The 17,202-nt window shown below is 44.8% G+C and overlaps 1 long non-coding RNA gene across 3 annotated transcripts; it reads left to right on the top strand.

Annotated features, from left to right (window-relative positions):
* Positions 1-378: 378 nt before the first annotated feature.
* Positions 379-11,190, top strand: LOC110140713 (uncharacterized). 3 transcript variants are annotated; one of them, XR_011490261.1, is made up of 2 exons: positions 379-902; positions 9,862-11,190. It is a non-coding gene; the product is annotated as an uncharacterized lncRNA (long non-coding RNA). The 3 variants fall into 3 exon arrangements; XR_011490262.1 differs by having other exon boundaries at positions 379-1,683; XR_002314824.2 differs by lacking the exon at positions 9,862-11,190 and adding an exon at positions 1,392-2,596.
* The last annotated feature ends 6,012 nt before the right edge of the window (positions 11,191-17,202 follow it).

The raw sequence follows: 17,202 nt of genomic DNA, 5'->3' as shown, positions 1-17,202 counted from the left end.
GCCACTTTCCACTCTATAGCCACAGACAGATGGAGAACTGTTTAAAATGGTTGAGTAATAAAGGGAAAAGAAGCAGAAGAATTATTTCCAGCTGCAACAAAAATGTTACTTTCAATCAAAAAGGAATCCCACCTCCCAGGACCCATCAGGTATGTTGTTGTTTGGCCGCTCAGTCATGTTTGACTCTTCATGACCCCATGGACTATGGTCACCACGCTCCTCTGTCCGTGGGATTTCCCAGGCAAGAATACTGGAGTGGGTTACCCTTTCCTACTCCAGGGGATTTTCACAATCAAACTCTGGATATGTTGGGGCCAAGTTAAATCTTTGTTCAAATCCTGGAAGTCACTTCCAGAGAAGGTAAGTTTTCACTTTTCATTCTGGTAGCCAACATGCCTCTTCTCAATGCATTGTTTCCTTTGCTTCTTAGTTTGCATTCTTGCTTTCCCTTTGGATACAGAAGTGTTCTTAGTTGGAGGGGAGGCCTCCAAGAATTGGAGGCTGGGGAGTTTATTATAATCTGAGGTAGAAGTCCTTTAAGACCCAGCTTACACTCTGCTTAGCAACCACCAGATGTCAGCAACTCATCTGATTTCAGTTCTTTAGCAAAGGGAAAGACAACCTATGACGAATGACAGCCTTTGGCTGACATCAGCTTTTTCGGTTGCAGGTGTAACTTCAGAAAGTTGTCTCCTCTTAGGAAAAGTGCTAATGGCTGAAGCAGGATTACAGTCTGAGGATGAAAAAGCCATTCAAACACACTCAGGTGATGGAATTCTGGGACTAACACTTTAATTTGATTTTCCTTTGTCAGCACCATTTACAGAGAGCAAAGAAGTTTGTCAGGGAATTAGAGAAGATTCACTGGGAAGGGTTTTTTAAGGGCCAAGGCAACTAAACGGGTGAGTTTGCTTTTAAAATTTGTTTTTAAAGGAATTCTGATAGACTTAAGAAAAACTCTGTAGGAAGGAAAAAGAAGTCTGAAAGTGCAAACTTTCTTTAAAAGAGGGGTCATAGATAAGGCACTCAAAGGATAAGCGGTCATTAGGATCAGCTCCTGTGACAGTTATTTGTTTTGCAAAATCAGGTAAAGCAGCTATCAGTACAATAGAGTGTACTGAGAAAAATGCCTTGGGTGCATTAAAAGTCAATATAGCTAAAACTTCCTCTAGTTTTGTGGAGGAAGCCTGCTCATTAGTTTCTGGGTTTCACTGCCCTCCATGATGTTCTCTTTGAGAAACCAAGCCCAGGGCATGAATGCAACAAGACAAGATTTATTAAAAAGTTCTCAGATTCCCAAGAAGCCTAGTGGCTGTGATTCTTTTCTTAGTCAACTTTCAATGCATCTTCTCCCACTTATCATTTTTATTCATCATGTTCCTCTTATTGAGTCTGTACTTCAAGGTCAAGTCTGCATCGCTTACTCCATTGTTGGGCAAGTCTCCGTGTGGCTAGAAGCATGAGAAGAAAGGGTGGGTGTCCCAGTGTGAAGGCTGGTACCAGAAAATTAAAATGTGCAACCACACCTCTGAAGCCTGGCATTCATTCAGGCTGGGGCAGCAGCCTTGTGGGGGCTTTGCAAGTCACTCCCTCTCCAAGGCTAAGCGTGGAAGAGATGCTGAAACCATCCAAGCAAGGACTGGGCATGGAGGGGCTGATGAAGTCACCCATTGGCAAAACATGGTACCACCCCGTCTCCAGTGTACTCCCCGTTCCCGCTTGCCATCAGCCTTACCCATCTCTTTTATCACCACCATCACCACCACCCCCCACTCGGCCTTCCACAACTTTCCTTCCTTTGACCTTCGCCTCTAGTCTCCTCTCCCCTGGAATCCCCTTCGATTTCATTTAAACTCAATTGATGTTTCAAACTCTGCCTCCTCCCTAAAGATTTTTACCTGAGTCTTTCGTCTTGTAAAAAATCTCCCAACCCATCCACCTGTTAAACAACAACTGTTTACGCCAACTCCAACCCCTGGCAACCACCATTCTTTCTATCTGTATAGACTGGACTCCCCTAAGGATCTGTGTAAGTGGGATCATGGAGTTCTTTTCCTTTTGAGGCCAGTTTTATTTCACTTAGCATATCTTCAAGGTTCATGCATTTTATAGCCTGTGTCCAAATTCCCTTCCTGTTTAAAAGCTGAAGACCTTGTAATTTATAAATATATCACATCTGATTGAAAACAAAAACAAAAACCCCTCCAGCCTGATGTCATTTCATACCTCTTCATAACTAAGTGTTGTGGCTTCAGATATTTAGTCTTCTTAATGAACAAACTAATACTGCAGTAGTAATTACATAGATACAGTTATAAACTGATACTTAATATCATATATGATACATGTTATATCATGTTGTCATCTGCATGACATAAACCCACTTCTTCCACATTTTCTTTCAAAATAGATTGTAAATTTCTTGAAATTTAAAAATTATTTTTAACCAAGTATTTTACAAATGATAGGGTGTCTAAAGATACCTATTAAGTGAAAGTGAAATGTTCTATTTGCTGATCTCAGTTTATGCTCCAACTTCCAGAGCACGTGTCCTCGGAAGTAAGTTTTTAAGATAAAGGAGAAGCAGAGCCTGGAACGCTGTGCGCCTCTCTTATTTATTGCTCCCTTTGAGATCCTTAAACAAAGAAAGGCCCAAAGCGTAGGTGGTTGTCTCTGCTCCCTTTCTCTGAAGGCTGTAGTTCTTCTTGACAATGAAGAATGCCAAGCTTCAGTTCCCCGAGGGTAATTTGATCTGCTAATTATATGCAAAGACTCAGATCCCTAAAACGGCTTGGCCTTTTTAGTCACCTGGGAAATGTCAACAAATGACATTATCTCCTTTTGAGCAAGCGCTGTGGCTTCTGGCTGGGCAGGAAGGGTCAATGTGGGAAGCCAGGTGAGTCAGGACCCTAAGGGTCACCAGGGACTGGGATGGGCGGGGGCGTTTAATGACCTTCTCCCTGTAACTATTCTTCTTGCTGAATTTTTAAACATTCATCTCGGTACTTTTACAAAGTGAATCTTGAAAGGAAAATCAACTTTCTATTGTCTAACTTGGGACTTCTCTGGTGGCTCAGAGGATAAAGAATCTGCCTGCCATGCAGGAGACCTGGGTTTGATCCCTGAGTTGGGAAGATCCCCTGGAGAAGGGAATGACTATCCACTCCAGTATTCTTGCCTGAAGTATCCCATGGATAGAGGAGCCTGGTGGGCTACAGTCCATGGGGTCACATAGAATCAGACACAACTGAATGACTAACACTTTCACTGTCTAACTTGGAAACATAGGAAGAGCTGTGCTAAAGCTTTGATGGGCACATGTAGTATCGTGCCCTTGCTCTTGCTGGCTGGACTAAACCCACACCCAAAGCCAGTGGTGTGCAACGGGAGCTGCCCTTCTTTGCTTCCTGATAGAGTATGAAAGGCAATGCTGTTGGTGAAGTCCAATATGATAACCTAGTACTCCATTTAGCCAGTGCTCACTATGGGCTAAGTGCTTTACATCCATTCCCTTATTTAATCCTTAGTACAACTCTTGGCGATGTATTATTATTTCTATTTTATAGAAAAAGAAGTTGAAGCTCAGAGAGGTAACACAGCTAATCAAGGGCAGAGTTGGGCTTATGCTCAGGTATCAGATATCTTAGATTATGGCACTGATTTTGTGAATTAGAAAGGACAACTCAAAATTCTTTGGGGATTCTGTGCCCTCTGCTTAAAATGAGGGGGGCTGAGCTAGATGGTCTAGAACTACTCTGTCCAATAAGGTGGCTACTTGGCATGCATGGCTTTTGAGCACTTGATGGGGCTGGCCTGCATCGAGAAAGGTTGTAAGTGCATAATACACGCTGAATTTCAAAGACCAGAAAGAAGAATGTGAGCTATCTCAGTAGTATTTTAAATATTAATTACATTTTAAGTGAGGATTTATATATATTGCATATATATGTTTAAATTAACTGTATTATTAAAAATAATTTTGCTTGCTATCTTTAAAAATATGGCTAGGAGGGCTTCCCTGGTGGCTCAGTGGTAAAGAATCCACCTACCAGTGCAGGAGACACAGGTCTGATACCTGGTTCAGGAAGATCCCACATGGCACAGAGCAACTAAGCCCATGCACCCAACTATTGAGCTTGTGCCCTAGAGCCTGGGAGCTGCAACTAATGAAAGCTGCCTTCCCTAAAGCCTATGCACCACCATCAGAGAATAGCCCCCACTCACTGCAACTAAAGGAAAGCTGGTGCACAGCCAAATATATATATATGGTTAGTAGAATATTTAAAGTTACTTGTATGGGTCACATTATTTTTCTATCAAGCAGTGCTTTCTAAATTTTTCTGACTAACTGTCTCTAGAGGACATGTGTCTCAAGGATTGATATTTCTTTATAACTTGTCTGATCTGGAGTTGGTGACCACAACAAAAAAATAAATTAAAAAAAATTTAATTCATAATTGTTAGGTAATACTACCTAATCCAAGTGGACTCAATTTCTCCAAATGTAAACAGGTGAAAAATAGAAAAAAGTATCTGGGATACAAAAAAACAAAACAAAACAAAACAAAAGGATATTGATACTGGAAGAACCTCCAGAAGGTCCCTGATTCTGCTCAGAGATTTTTTATACATCTTGAAGGGCTTGTCCATCATTATCTCACCCTCAGGCAGAAGTAACCCTGCTGGGCTCCACATCCCAACAGTTTGGAAAGACTCTGCTCTCTAGGTTCCTCTAGTTGAAGACAAATAGCAGTGAGGCAGAGATAATTGTTTATCATGCACAAAACTCTACCAACAGTTTGGGTGAAAACTGGGAAGTTTGTCTCCATTATCCAATTATTTCCAAAGATTCAGGTTTGGCAATGTAGAGATTGGGTTTTAAAATTTTCTTCTAGGTGAGTGATGCTGTGTGTATCCATCAGGGTGCATTCAGGTAAGAGAATCTCCAGAGTAATTTAAGCCTGAAAAAATTAATATAAAAATTGGTAACTACTGGGACTTCCCTGGTGGTCCAGTAGATAAGAGTCCATGCTCCCAATGCAAGGAGACTGGGTTTGATCCCTGGTCAACCCTCTCCAGTATTGTTGCCTGGAGAATCCCATGGACAGAGGAGCCTGGCAGGCTAGACAGTCCCTGGGGTCACAGAGAGTCAAACGTGACTGAGAAACTAAACACCACCACCAGGGAACTAGGTCCCACATGCGGCAACTGCGAGTTCACATGCTGCAGCTAAAGACTGAAGACCCATGTGTTGTGACTAAGACCAGGTGCAGTCAAATAAATAAACATTTAAAAAAAACAGACATTTATTCTAGAAAATATTAACTGTAACAGGGTTGATTAGAAATAAGTAAAAGTGAACTCTAAGATATAGGAATGGCAGATGTAAGGCACAGCTCTCACACCCAGGACTGAGATAGAAGCCCAAGAAAGATCACTTGTCCCCTACTGCCCTCTCCTTCCTCCCTCCCCCAAGCTGAGATCTGGACATTCTTGGAGAATGGACCATCGGATGCGGCTAGAGCCCACTGCATGGAAGAGCAGTAACCGCATCTGTGGAATTTGCGGTAAATCAGTTCTCTAAAATGCAGGGAACGTTGCATAGGAGGTGGAGTCTCTGAAGGCACTTTGCATGAAGTCACCTGGTGCTGGGGAAGCTGCTGGCTGGGGGGTCCTGCTGGCTGGCCGTGCCCTGAAGGAACTGGGAGCTTGTGAAGCCGCCTGTGCTTTAGTGGCTGGCTGCTAGCTAGCAAAGCTGCCAGTACACCCAGAGCCTGGCACTGAAGAAGCTGCCCACGCAGAAACTGGTGCTGGGAAAGCCACATGCACTCTAAGAGCCTGGTGCTGGAGCCAGTGTCCACGTCACAGGAGCTGGCTACCAGGGAAACCCTGCGTGCTGTAGGAATAGGACACGGAGAGGATGCCGGTGTCTCAGGAGGCTGCTGAGCCAGAGCCCCAGAACCAGGAAGGAAGCCCTCTTCTCACTGCAGTGTCTCTCCAGGGATCTCTCCTGACAAAGCTTAACACTGTGACAGGCGGTGAAGGACAAATATTTAAAGGGCCCAGATCCCCTTTTTGCAGAGCAGACAGTGAAGGATCAATTTGGAGCTGAGAGGCAATCAACTGATAGCTGAGACATTACAGAAGAATGGTTTTAAAACTCTAGCATACTTGAACAATACCTAGAGAGTACTTGTGATAACTTCAGTGTTCTGGGAACCCTCATCCTGGATTACTGGGTCTAAGTTTGACTCTGAAGTTTGTAGTTTGCATAGGCATTCTATAATTTAATGGGTGATCTGCTACCATCAGTATTCACTTGGATTATGGCAGTAGTCTCTTAAACTGGTGGCCCTGGTATCTATTTTTCGCACAGCAGCTGAGTGTGAAATATAAGTTAGAATGTAAATTGGAATTGAAATATAAGTTAGAATATGTCACTCAGTTTCTTAAATTCCTCCAGTGGGTCCCCATCTCACTACAGCAAAACCTCAAATCCCTACAAAGAAGGCTTGAATGATTTGGGCCCTACTACCTTTTTTCTACTACTCACTCCCTCATTCACTTAACCTGGCCTGTACTGGCCTTCCTATTGGACTTTGAACATCTCAGGGATTTCCCTCCCAATGCAAGGGGCCTGGGTTTGATCCCTAGTCAGGGAACTAGATCCCACAAGCTGCAACTAAGAGTTTGAAATGATGCAACTAAAGATCCTCCATGCTGCAATGAAGATGGAAGATCGAGCATGCTATAACTAAGACAAAGCACAGTCAAATAAATAAATAAAGAATATTTAAAAAGAAAAAAGAAGAAAAGAACATCCCAGGCACACCCCAGCCTCAGAACTTGTGCTACTGTTTTTCCTTCTCTCTAGTGGACTCTCCTCCCAGATTTCTGCAACTCACACCCTCACTGTCTTCTGGTCTTTGTTCAAATGACACTTTTCAACACAATTTTCCCTGACCCTCCCCGCCTCCCATTGCAAATTACACCGTCTTTCCACCTCTTTATTCAGGGTACCCCTTTCCTCCTTCCCTGATGGTTTTTCTCCATAGCACTTAGCACAGTCTAATTAATTATATTTCCACTTATTTAGTTTGTTTGTTTTCAGTCTTGTCCCAGTGGAAGGTAAACTCCATGAGAAAAATTATTTGTATCTGCTTTATTCACTGCTATGCTCTCCAGGGCCTGGAATGACACCTTAGACAAAATGAATATTTTGTGATTATTTGTTGAATCAATCAATGCTGAATACACTTTGAGAAACTTCTTTGTAGAGCATAGAGACTATGAAGTTGTTGTACTAATGGGCAGCCAAGGTCCATAGTGGTTCTCAAACATTTCAAAAGCTTCACATTTGCAAACACTAACCTGGACCTTTTAAAGGAGCTGTGCTTTATGGAAAAAGAGCCTTCTAGAGCAGTGTGGATGCAATGGATAAAGAGAGTGCGCCTGCACCTCTTCAGGTGGCTGGAAAAGCAGCCCAGTTCACTGAAAGAGCATGTGGAGTTTCAGAGAGAGAAAACTGCAATTATTTTAAATGACGAGAAAAGTCTATATTCTTAGTCATGTTGCTTCTGGGACGTTTCTGGAAGCCTCTGGATTGAGAAGACAAGGCTCCAGAAACACATAGAGCAGGTCTGTCTGGGGTTTTCCCAGAGCCAACTTTTCTTGTTCTTAGAGGAAGGAAGCATGTCTATGATCGGCACTTCCTTCAGGCTCTGGAAATTGTCCTCCGGATCAAACCTCTCCTGCCCGCTCTTAACACTGAAGGACTGAGTGAATTCCAAGTGTGGCCTTGCTGAGTGAGTCACATCCCAATTTCACGTGATCTGGACCTTATATAGTCAAGGACAGTAACAAGCTTGTAGATGAATTATATAAGAAGATGGCAAAGGAAGACCAAGAAAGAGGTAGATCTGGAGAATCAAGCTGGACTCTGCAAAACGGGTTAGATGAAAAAACATAGCCTTGACACATAATATGTACATGTAATTGGCAGGCCGACAGTTTATAAGTCTACCAGTCAACCCTAAAGGAAATCAATGCTGAATATTCACTGGAAGGACTGATGCTGAAGCTCCAATACTTTGGCCACCTGATGCGAAGAGCCAACTGATTGGAAAAGACCCTGATCCTGGGAAAGACTGAGGGCAGGAGGAGGAGGGAGTGACAGAGGATGAGATGGTTTGGATGGCATCACCGACTCAATGGATATGAGCTTGAGCAAGCTCTGGTAGATGGTGAAGGATGGGGAAGCCTGGCATGCTGCAGTCCATGGGGTTGCAAGGAGTCAGATACAACTTAGTGATTGAACAGCAAAGATGTGTTTTTAAGATGGAATTTGACAGAAAAGGACCAGCTTGTTATTGTCAGAAGACAGTGAAAAAAAGGAGACAATTCAAGTTAATTCAGAGTTGTTGGGGTTAGTAATTGCTTGGAGTCCAAGCAATTTAGTCCTATTACGACTGCTTCTAACGTTAGTGCTTGCTAACAAGGCATCAGTCAGATACATGTTATAATACTCTGCTGTTGTGATGAATCCTCTCCTGGGAATAGGCGTGATCACCTGAAAATATTCTGCATTGTAAGTTCATGAAAGGCTAGAAAATGTATTTCTTCTTCCAAGAGCTGTCAACTCATCACAGTTTGCAAGGTACATTGGGTCCTGAGACATTCAAATAGGAAACACCACCAGTAATCATGAGCTTTTCAAAAAGTATCACTTAGGGACTTCCCTGGTGGTCCAGTGGTTAAGAATCCAGCTGGCTCATGCAATGGATGCAGTTTGATCCCTGGTCTGGGAAGATTTCACATGCCTTGGAAAAACTAAGCCTTTGTTCCACAACTCCTGAAGACTTCATGTCCTAGAGCCCATGCTCTGCAACAAGAGAAGCCCCCGCAGTGAGAAGCCCTTGCACCAAAACTAGAGCGTAGCCCCCACTTGCCAAAACCAGAGAAAGCCCCCACGCAGCCATAAAGACCCAGCACAGCCAAAAATAAAATAATAAAATTTAAAAATAAAAAGTATCACTTGCTCATCATTCTGTCACCAATATTTCAAAGATGATAGTGAGAGAAGCCAAACTAGACTAGTAAGAACAGTTTAAGAATTTAACTGACCCATTGGTGTCCTGAAGAGCCGCGAGACAAGAATGGAAGGGTGTAGGCTCACAGCCTCCCCTGCCCTATGCCCTTTACTGTGATCTCTTGGTGTATTTCACTTGCTTTTATTGGTAATATATGTGCTCTCCATACTGCTAAATCCAATGGCCAATTCTCAGTCCATATCGTACTCTATCAGGAGCAGCTGACAGTTGATCATTCCCATCAACCTGCAAAGTTTTCCTCACCAGTCTGGTTACCCCTCTCTTCTGGTTATTTACTTATTTATTTCACTGGCTTTTCCCTCCCTCTTCACCCCTGCAAGGTCTTCCAACCGGAAGGAAGGTCCAAGGATTTAATCCACAGATCTCATCCCTGCTATAGAAAGTTCTTCTCCCAAGTAATTTGATAGCTTGCTTCCTCACTTCTTTCAAAGTCTCTGCTCAAATGTTACATTATCTGCGAAGTCCTCCCTGGCCACCCTAACAAGATAGCAATCTGTCTTAGCCAGGTTGTTCTGTGCAAGTCAGGAATAATTACAAATAATAATAATGCAGTGGACACCATGGTGCTTACCACCACTCCCTCCCCATCACTGTGTTTCCCTCTCATACTACCCAGTTTTCTCCTTGGATTGGTTTGTTTCACTACCTGACATCATGTGTATTTGCTTGTTAATTTATTGTCTGTCTCCCTAAACTGAAATATAAGCTCCACAAAAGTAACTCTGTCCTTGTGTTCATTGCTGTTTTCCAGTTGCCTGGAGTATCACCTGGCACAAAATGAGTGTCCAACAAGTATCTGTTGAGTAAGTGAATATACCAATAAAAAGCAGTTAGAAGTGGACGAGGACATACCTAAAGGATGACACTGCTGGAGACTGAATGCTTGTGTTCCTCTAAAATGTGTATGAAGCCTAGCTCCCCATGTGACGGTATTTGGAAGCGGGCCCTCTGGGAGCTGATTAGGTCATGAGGGCAGAGACTTCATGGTGGCTTCGTGCTTCTTCCTAAAGAGTCCCCAGAATGCTCCCCAGCCCTTCATCCATGTGAAGACACAGGGAGAAGATGGCCACCTATGAACCAGGAAGTGGGTTCTCACCAGACTCTGAATTTGCTGGTGTCTTGCTCTTCCCAACCTCCAGAGCTGTGAGAAAGAATGTTCTATTTTTTCTAAGCCTCTCAGCCTATGGTACTCTGTTATCACAGCCTGACTGGACAGAAGCAGGCACTGAGAATTTAGGAAGATTAGGAGGAGATGGATGCCTTCAAGAAAACGAGTTTATGAGGGAGGTGATAGCATGTCTTTCCTTGCAGAACTGCAGTCAGAGGCAGGTGGCTGAGGGCTTCCTGTCCAAGGCCTTTTGGACCTGTGTTTAACTCTTTCCATCACTACGAGCTGGACTGCAAGGAGATCCAACCAGTCCATCCTAAAAGAGATCAGTCCTGAATATTCATTGGAAGGACTGATGCCGAAGCTGAAACTCCGATACTTTGGGCACCTGATGCAAAGAACTAACTCATTGGAAAGACCCTGATGCTGGGAAAGATTGAAGGCAGGAGAAGGGGACGACAGAGGATGAGATGGTTGGATGGCATCACTGACTCGATGGACATGAGTTTGAGCAAGCTCTGGGAGTTGGTGATAGACAGGGAAGCCTGGTGTGCTGCAGTCCATGGGGTCTCAAAGAGTCAGTCTCGACTGAGCAACTGAGTAGAACTGATCACTACGAGCTGTCTTTGTACATGATATTTAACTTTTCTAAGTCTCAGTTTTTCTCAACATTAATACAAGGATAATAATAGAACCTACTTTAGGATTCTTACAAAGAAAACTATCTTAAAAACACTTATCACAGTGCTTGGGCATAGTAAGTGCTCAATAAATGTTACAGTTATTTTTGTTGTAAACAATAAAACTCCTGTAGGATGCACCCTCAAAAATCAATAATGGCTAACTCGAGGCTTGGATTTATAGATGATTTCTATTTTCTTCTTTTGGCTTCTATTTTATCATTTTTCTACAATGGATAAGTATTATTTACTACATGAAAATAAATGAGAATTATTGCTTTTTAAAAAAGAATTAGACCAATGCAGCTGTGTTTCACTGGGGTTGGGTCAAGTGGACCGGTTTGAATGGATTTGATGGTCTCCTCGGGTTCTTATCAGCCTTTTTATCCTGCTATTTCTAAACCTAAAGGCCAGCATATAAGAGCCAGTGTTCCAAGGGTGAGTGTGGGAAGTGGCAAGGGTAAGAGATGATGGGAAGAGGCAGAGAGCTTATCAAATGAAAGAGGTCCAGATGCAGAAGCGAGGAGCTTCTAAGTCTAGCTTTCCATTTCATGACTTGGGGTGAGTCTAACTTCAGGGGCCCTGGGAAAAAAGAAAACCTGGGGAAAAAACTCCACAATCTGAAAACATGCTCTTGAGAGAACCTGGATTCAAATATGTTGAAGCTAAAGATTCCCTGGAGGGACACTAGCCAAATGGAAACAGGATATGAGCCCTGTGCAACTTGAAGTTTTCTAGTAATCACGACACAAAAGAAAAATAGCGACATTAATTTAAATAATGTATTTTATTCAATCCAATGCACATATTCAAAATATCATTTCAATAGGTAATCGGTATACAAAGACTGTTAATGAGATGGTTCACATCCTTCTTTTGTACTAAGCCTTCAAAATTCACTGTGTGTTTTACATTTGCAGGAAATCTCACTCAACTCAGACAGGTCACCTTTCACATGCCCGACAGCTGCTGTGGGCAGTGGACACGGTCCTGGAGCGCACAGCTCTCCACCACGCCATGGCCACTCCAGGAAGGAACATTCCGGAGGCTCAGCCAAAGCTTTCTCTTTCTTCTATCTTATCTCTATTTCTTCTTAGAGGTCCTCAGATGTGACTGGCCATTTCCTGCCAGGATCGTTCTCTGATGTTGCCAACCTTTCCCAGAAAAGGAGTGCTTCCTGGAAAAGATAGGCCCTGTTGAGAAATCCTGGGGACAGGCAGTGAGCCATCTTGAGGGCACCCTGCGTCACTCTGTGCTGTTGGAGTCTCCGAGGATATTGGCGGGGACGGCTGGTGGCCAGCACACCTGGGTTGAGAAACCCTCAAGCTTAGCAGAAAGCCTGGAGAGAGCCAGGCAGGGAGAAGAGGCATTGTGGTTTGGCAACCTGGCTGAGAAGGTGCCCTTCACAAGCCTGTCCTACCTCCCGCTGTGGCCCCCTCCCACCCTTCTCGGTAGTCCCCGTGTTACTCTTCTCCCACCTAAAGGGGGTTCAAGATAAAGAAACATGTCTATCTTGCTGGGGGTGGGGGCTCAAGTAACTCATTTGTCAGTGTTGGAGCTGGGGTTTAAATGGGATGGCTAGTTCATTTGTCACTGGGGGGTATTTATCTGTGTTTGGAAGATTTAATTTTTTCCCAGTGAAGAACTGTATAAATAGGTCTAATGATCCTTGAGGGCTCTCATTTGCTTTCAGAGTTTCCTGCAAGCTGGAAAACCTCAGAGGCCGCCTGCCTCTTGTGGTTCTGTGCTGCCCACCACGTGGGGGACGAGGCTTAAGGCCAGCACCCTCCTCATCCTGCAGGGCACTCGTGGCCTTGAGAAACCCAAGTCTTCCCTTTCAGGGGGTAATGTTTGGGGATGTTTAGTTAAGGTAATTTCTTTTTTTATACTTAAAATAATCTGCATAATCTTTTGTTTGAATGGCTGGCAAAGTGCTCTCTAGATGAAAGAGAAGGGCAGAGTTTATGAAGAGAAGAGTAACACTGGGGAGCCGAGTGCTCGGAAGGAGCTCCGCCTTTCCATGGAGGCAGTGTCTGCTACCAGCTCTCCCAGTTTCTTTCTTTCTTTTTTGTTTGTTTTGCAATTGTATTTGTGTATCTATTTATTGGCCATGCTGTGCAGCTTGTGGAATCTTACTTTCCCAACCACAGGTTGAACCCAGCCCATCTAAGTGAAAGCTTTCAGTCCTAACCACTAGGCTGTCCGGGAACTCCCTCTTTGTTTTATTGAGACAGCTTCTAATTCAGGGGCAGTGTTAGTCCCAGCAGTATGTGTGTGTGGGTGCGTGTTTGAGGGGAAGGGGCAAGGGTAGAGAGAATGAGGAGAGAAAAGTGAGTCTGGGATACTGAAGGCCTGGGGAGAGAGACAGAAGGGGAAGGGAATGGGAAAATAGGATTTTTAAAACCCGATTTTTTTTTTTTTTTTTTTTACAAAAAGAAAGATAATGAGGAAAACAGATGAGACTAAGAAGATGGAGGAAGGGCAAAGTGGGGATTCAGAGAAAATATCAATGTTGTCACTGCTGGGAAAGGACCCCCAAATCATCCGTTTGTTTTATAGCTGGGAAAATATAGGCAAGAGTATTTGTGCCATGGAAATAGGCAACTGTATATTAAAGCACTTTGTTTTTCCTTGACAAGTCAGTCTTTAGACATTACCAGCACACAGATGGGCCTGACCTTGCTCTTTAATTTAGGTGTACTCTGATTTATCTGGATTTTGAGCATATTATTCATTCATGCAGCAACTACTTGTTTGAGCCTATTCTACTTGAGGGCTATAGATAGGGTTTCTAGATAAAATAGAAGACACTAGTTAAATTTGGGGGCTTCCCTGATGGTTCAGAAGGTCAATAATCTTCCTGCAATGTAGGCATCCCTGGTTCAATCTCTGGGTCAGGAAGATCCCATGGAGAATGGAATGGCTACCCGTTCCAGTATTCTTGCCTGGAGAATCCCACGGACAGAGGAGCCTGGTGGGCTATAGTCCAGGGGGTCGCAAAGAGTTGGATACTACTAGGTGACTCACACTTTCACTTTCAGTTAATTTTAGATAAACAGTGAATAACATGTTTTCCTATAACTAGGTAGCATGCAATATTTGGAATGTGCTTATACTAAAAAAATTAACTTTAGCTGAATGTCCTGTATTTTTATTTGCTAAATTTGTCAACCTTAGCTTTGGAGAATCCAGATATATAAGACACCATTCCTGTCATGTTGCTTATGACCTAGTAGAAGTACCAACCTTATGAAATTTGAAGTCAGGAGATTAACCTGAGTCTTTTGACACTCTGATCCTTGTCTTCATCATTATTACCATTTATCCTTTACTTAAGGATAAATGGTGATGACACTTGCGTGCCTGCATGCTAAGTTGCTTCAGTTGTGTCCGACTCTGCAACCCTATGGACTGGAGCCTGCCAGGCTCCTTTGTTCATGGGATTTTCCAGGCAAGAATACTCGAGTGGGTTGCCATCTCCTCCTCCAGGGGATCTTCCCCACCCAGAGATTGATTCTGCAGTTCCTGCATTGCGGGTGGATTCTTTACCTCTGAGCCACTGGGGAAGCCCATTTAATGTTTATTGAGCAGTTACTATACACTTCTTTCTACTATATGCTAGGCATGATTTTAGGTTCTGGGAATTCCCCGATAGACAAGCACACGTATCTGTATTCTCACAGAGCATCCCTCTGGTTTCAAAAATACAGTAAAGAAGATAAAAATGTAAAAGTCATCATATATCAGATAGTGGTAGACAGTATATTAGACAGCACTGTGGAGACAGGTAAACTGGGGAAGGGACCTGTAAGAGGTAAGTTCCAGGTAGACGGAACGGCAAGGACAAAGGCCCTTTACTGGATGCCGGCCATATGCCGGGACTGTGCTGAAAGCACTTCGCTTTGGTGATCTCACTTGGGCCAGGCAGTGGCCCTGAGTGGCAGGTATTATCGTCCCCCTTTTACATGGGAATAAACTGAAGACTTTTTGGAGAGGTTAGATCTCTTTGCGCAAGGTTACTCAGCTACTCAGTGGAGGGCCTGCGTCTTACTCAGGACTGGTCAGTAACCCCTGGGATTTCCTTTCCCAGTGAGAACAAGTTTTAGAAGAGCACTTCTGAATCCTCTCCACTCCCAGCCTGCTCTGGCTCTGGGGAGGGCCGGGGGTGGGGTTGCATTGGGGGGATAGGGAGCGGGGTGGTTCTGGAGCAGCGCTGAGTCTTCCCAGCTCAGGCCGAGGGCGGCTGCCCATAGTCCCTGAGATGAGTGGGCAGAAGACCCCAGGAACCACCCTCCTTCCAGGCGGTGGGCCTTGGTGCCACACGGCAGGAGGGCACGAGGTGTCCTCTCTGCAGGATCTGTCCCACCCACCGCCCCCCGAGGGGCAGAGGAGCCCCTCGCCAGCCTCCTCGGGCCCTGTGTCCGGGGTGGGGGGCTTCGCGCAGGATGGCAAGGGTGGCACCTCGCCTCCCGCGTGGCTGACTCAGCGCGCTTCTCTCGGCCCAGGAAGCGCCTTGGCCGGCCTCTGGAGCCTTCTCCCAGTCGGCGGGGGGCTGGCAGACACCCCGAGGGCCAACAGAGACTGACCTTGCCCCTAAAAAGAATATATTGTTTTCCAACACGGCTTCCTATTCCTGCCAGATAAAGCAGCACATTAACAATGCGTCCAGGTTGTAAAATGTTGGCCAGGGTTTCTTTTTTAGCAGCGAACTTTTTGTCAAGAGATTGGCATTTTCCTCCCCATTCACGCCCCGGCCGGCTCTGTTTTCAGGGCTGGGCGCTGGCCCCCGGGTACCCAGAGACACACACTCTCAGCCCGGCTCAGCCTTGCAGCTTTGATAACATTGTTATTATTAGACGTGGCCTCTGGAATCCCGGAGGTCATTCCCAAACAACGGCCCTTCTGGTGCAATGAAAGAGCAGCTCCGGTTATCACGGTGGGGGCCGGGATCCATTACCTCCTGGGCCCGCGGGTGCAGACGGCTCCTGTACAACCAGCCCAGAAAAGTTATCCCCGGAACCGGGCTGGAACCCGTGACTGGGACAAGGCACCTGCCCCTCCTCTCTGGTCCTAGCGCCCTGCGCACCCCGCCTCCCGCAGAGCTCGCGGGGTCCCTCAACTCGGACCAGGCCTGACACCGGGCTCATTTGCCTCGAGCTGAGCCGGCTGGTTCCTTGACTCCCAGCTTCTATCCCATGCCATCTTCGGTGCCCTCAAATGCCCCCTCTTGCATCCGCACGCACCGGAGCACCGACTACAAAAGCGCACTGCTTCCTTCCTGTTTTCCGTTTGCTTCCTCCTGTCGCTCTAAGAAGCTGTGATGCTATTACAGCTAAATGCCCTTGTGCCTTCCCAGTCAGGACGTAAATGGAATCTCCCGGTGCCCACGTTGCCTCTCACGTGCCCAATAATACCAGACTGTGACATCCTTGTGGGCAGAAAATTGTCTCTTTTACCTCCATTGAGGTATGAAATATTTGCAGTCTACTGCGTAAAGTACACTAACCTTAAGTAGGTATATGTTGAGTACAGGTCAGTATGTTTGTTTCGTCTGTGTGTGTGTCTATATGTACATATATTTGTCTATTATATATATATATGTGTGTAATATATGTGTGTGTGTGTGTATATATATATATATATATATATATATATCTCCAGGTCAAGGCAAGAGACCTGGTCTGGGTTCGATCCCTGGGTCAGGAAGATGCCGTGGAGTAGGAAATTGCAACCCACTCCAGTATTCTTGCCTGGAAGATTCCCTGGACAGAGGAGCCTGGCAGGCTACAGTCCATGGGGTCTCAAAGAGTCGGACACAACTGAATGACTTGAGCATGCGCGCACACACACACACACACACACACACACACACAACCAGGTCAAGATACAGCGTTTCCAGTTTCTTCCTATTTCTTTTCAGCCCATGCCCTTCCTCTACTGTTCTGCTATCTAAGAGAGGTCTTAAAGCTCTTTTCATCCCACCTAGCAAATGTGTGATGAACATATTTTTCAAGTGAAACATACTATGCTTTGTACCCGGTGGACGCTATAGAGCGCTATCCTCCTTTGCGTGCCTGAGATGGGCCCTTGGTTCTTAACGGGTTAACCCAGCAAGCCTGAGGTTGGATTTTAGGAGCTTTGCTCAGTGCTGGATTTAAACACGGTGGAAACCAAGTTAAGGGCAGTGCTGTTCTGTGTATCAGTATGCCCACTGAGCCAAGGAGACCCATTTATCTTTAATTGAATTAAATTGCTCACAAAATGAAAGCGGCATACTTTCATTAATATTTAATTACACACAGTG

This window comes from Odocoileus virginianus, chromosome 11 (genome assembly GCF_023699985.2).
Source record: "Odocoileus virginianus isolate 20LAN1187 ecotype Illinois chromosome 11, Ovbor_1.2, whole genome shotgun sequence".
Classification (NCBI taxonomy): domain Eukaryota; kingdom Metazoa; phylum Chordata; class Mammalia; order Artiodactyla; family Cervidae; genus Odocoileus; species Odocoileus virginianus.
Note: the sequence above shows the minus strand (reverse complement) of the source record. Positions and strands in the feature narration are given on the sequence as shown.